This window comes from Cibotium barometz, chromosome 8 (assembly GCF_041138505.1).
Source record: "Cibotium barometz isolate CiBa-2024 chromosome 8, ASM4113850v1, whole genome shotgun sequence".
Taxonomy (NCBI): Eukaryota; Viridiplantae; Streptophyta; class Polypodiopsida; order Cyatheales; family Cibotiaceae; genus Cibotium; species Cibotium barometz.
The window spans coordinates 41,803,341-41,806,456 of NC_141053.1; the positions used below are offsets into that span (position 1 = coordinate 41,803,341).

General features: G+C 50.3%; 1 pseudogene; it reads left to right on the forward strand.

Moving 5' to 3' along the window:
* The first annotated feature begins 362 nt into the window (after positions 1-362).
* On the forward strand, positions 363-1,694 carry LOC147636283 (uncharacterized; annotated as a pseudogene).
* Positions 1,695-3,116: the final 1,422 nt, after the last annotated feature.

Below are 3,116 nucleotides of genomic sequence, written 5' to 3' on the forward strand. Positions count from 1 at the left end.
AGCCCTGCTACATGTACATTAAAATTTGGCACGCTCTGTGGGACTCTCCAAACTAGGAGTCCTCATAGCTCACTTTTTTTTCACGTTCGTCCTTTTTGTTGTGTCCTCTTTCTGTGTTGTATTGCATCGTCTTCCGTGTCGCATCCTCTTTGCATGCCCAATACACACTCCCGTGGTAGTCCGGTGAGTCCATCCAAAAGTCCTCTTTCAATACGCTGCTACAGTCGGAAGAGGTTCAGCTACTTGCCACCTAGGGAACCTCCTCCACCCCTTCCTATGGAGGCTAACCTTGGTAACCCCACCCTTGGAAACGTGGGAGGTTCAGCTACTTGCCACCTAGGGAACCTCCTCCACCCCTTCCTATGGAGGCTAACCTTGGTAACCCCACCCTTGGAAACGTGGGAGGCCAAGCCAATCCTCTTGGTCCAGCCAATCATCTTGGCACAGAACCCCTTTCCACGGTGCTAGGCCGATGAGTCAACGTCAAGCTTCCCACCTTCTTCAAAGGATCATCCACTGAGGATGTGGATGACCACATCCGACGGTTCATGTCCATTTGTAAGAGCCGAGGACTTCAGCGGGAGGATGCCATTTTAGTGCTCTTTCCGCCCACTCTTCAAGGTTCTGCAAACAAGTGGTTTAGTCAGTTTCCAATCGACCACTTTACAGACAGGACCACTCTGAAGGACACCTTCCTCCAGGCCTTCCGTCCTGGTAACTATGAGGATTGCATTCTCCAAGAGCTAGGGAAGCTCCAATTGCTACTAGGGGAGAGAGTGTCGAGACTCGTGACATGGACCACGGTGCTGGTGGCCTGCTTACCAACTTACCCTGGTGACTTCATGGTGTGTCAGTGGGTAACACAAGCCTACCAAGGTCCACCCAGTAGAAGATTCGGGAGAGTCGGCCCACACCAACAACATTGTTGGAATTCCAGGAGCTTGCATCCCAACTTGAAAATGCATGCCTCATGTTTAAGCGTGATATTGGCTCTGTCAATCCAACAACACAATCGGATGACCCGGTGGCTCAGCTGAAGCGGGAACTGGTGGCACTCAAAATGAGCCAAAAATCTCCTAGCGAGGAAAGTAGCTTGCTTCAACTCAAAAGGGAGATTGAAGAATTGAAGTCCCAGCATGAAGCCAAGAAGGGGCTGTGGTGTGCCATATGCCAGTCACTTGGTCACACCGTCCAGGAATGTCCAAAAAGGAAGTACTACTCCTTTTGTGAAAAAAAAGGACATGAAGATAAAGATTGCTACTACCTCAAGGGGTTCCGTCAGCTCCACCAAATAACCACCTCCTCACCCCACCTCGACAATCCCCAATCTTGCACATTATGCCACAACTGCTGTTACCGTTCCACAACCTTTCCATGTTGCTACCCCTCCCCCTTGCCCACCCTCTCCCCACGTGACCTACCTTCCACCACTCATCCCTGACCCTCATGCACCAACCACCATGGCAGTAGCCCCCGTGAATTGTCCTATTTGGCCTCCCCAACCTCGCAATCGTCCCATTCTTTGCTATAGATGTGGGGAATATGGTCACTACCACAGCCGTTGCCCTCTTCCCGAAGGTGCTCCGCCTTGCCGGCATTGTTTGGAATCCAAAGATCATTATACCCGGGACTGCCCCAAGCAAAGGGCATCCACATCCTCCAACTTCACATTTCCGGCTCCCACCACCCACTAACCCCCACACCTACCCATGAGGATCCACCATCCACCATAGTGGTCACCAGATCACAAAGGAAGGCCATGCTTCAAGAGCAACAAGGAGCTGAGTCAGATGATAAACCTCTACCCGTACCCCACACAGATCAGTCCTTCTTGCAGGCCTTCAAGGACCTCCACCACAACCAACGTTCTATGTCGCATAACCCACCTACCCCTTTCCTTCCACCTCCCAAACCAGATCTCACAACCTTCTCTTTGGAGGATTTACTCAAGGGAAATGCCATGTTAGTGAACCTCTTTGACCTGCTCTGGATTAGCCCAAACATCCGACAATGTCTCAATACACTGTTGGAGCAACTCAACGATACGTCCACCAATTCTCGTGGTGGGCAATATGGTGGGTTTCCCCTTCCCTTTGGTGTTGCAGGTTGCATGGTATCAACTGTGCTAGTCCCTCTCTTATAGACTACCGGAGCCCCCGCCTCTCTGTGGAGATTGTTGACGGTGGCTCTAGGGTGAACCTCATGCCGGAATTCATGCTCCATGCGAACCCTTTGGTGTTGCAGGTTGCATGGTATCAACTGTGCTAGTCCCTCTCTTATAGACTACCGGAGCCCCCGCCTCTCTGTGGAGATTGTTGACGGTGGCTCTAGGGTGAACCTCATGCCGGAATTCACGCTCCATGCAGTAGGCCTCAAGGTGACATGGCCAACCAACTTCTGTGTTCGGATGGCTGATCAACGGGAGGTGACCCCTATCAGCCTAGTGGAAGGAGTCACTGTTGTTATCCAAGGGATTCCATTCTTACTTGACTTTGTGGTGATCCGGCTTCTTGAAATCAGAGGGGCCTACTCTTTACTAATTGGTCGTCTCCATGGATGAGGAGTACCGGTGTTCATCATTTCTCCAGTGGAACACTCTGAATAGCTCTCCCCCATGGTGATCTCGCCAAAGAAAAAGATCAATAAGATCCGTATATGTGTGGACTTCCGCTCTCTCAACAAAGCTACTATCAAGGATGGGTTTCCTCTTTTGATCATGGATTGGGTCTTAGAGGATGTTCCCGGGCATGCCCTCTACATCTTTATAGATGGTTTTAGTGGATATAACCAAGTCGCCATCCACCAGGATGATTGTGCCAAGACCGCTTTCATCACCCAATGGGGCGCCTACGTCTACAACCAGATGCCCTTTGGGCTGTGTAATGCTCTAGCCACTTTTCAACGGCTTATCACCAATATCTTCAGGGAGTACCTCCTCAGATTTCTATGTACTTTCATTGATGATTTTTCTAATTTCACCAGTACGCAACTTGTCTCTAAGGTAGAGGACTTTTCAGAACATCTTTCTCAATTAGCTCTAGTCTTTGCCAAGTGTCACTCCTCCCAACTCTGCCTTAACCCCTTTAAGTGTCATTCTTAGTGGTCTAGGGCACCCT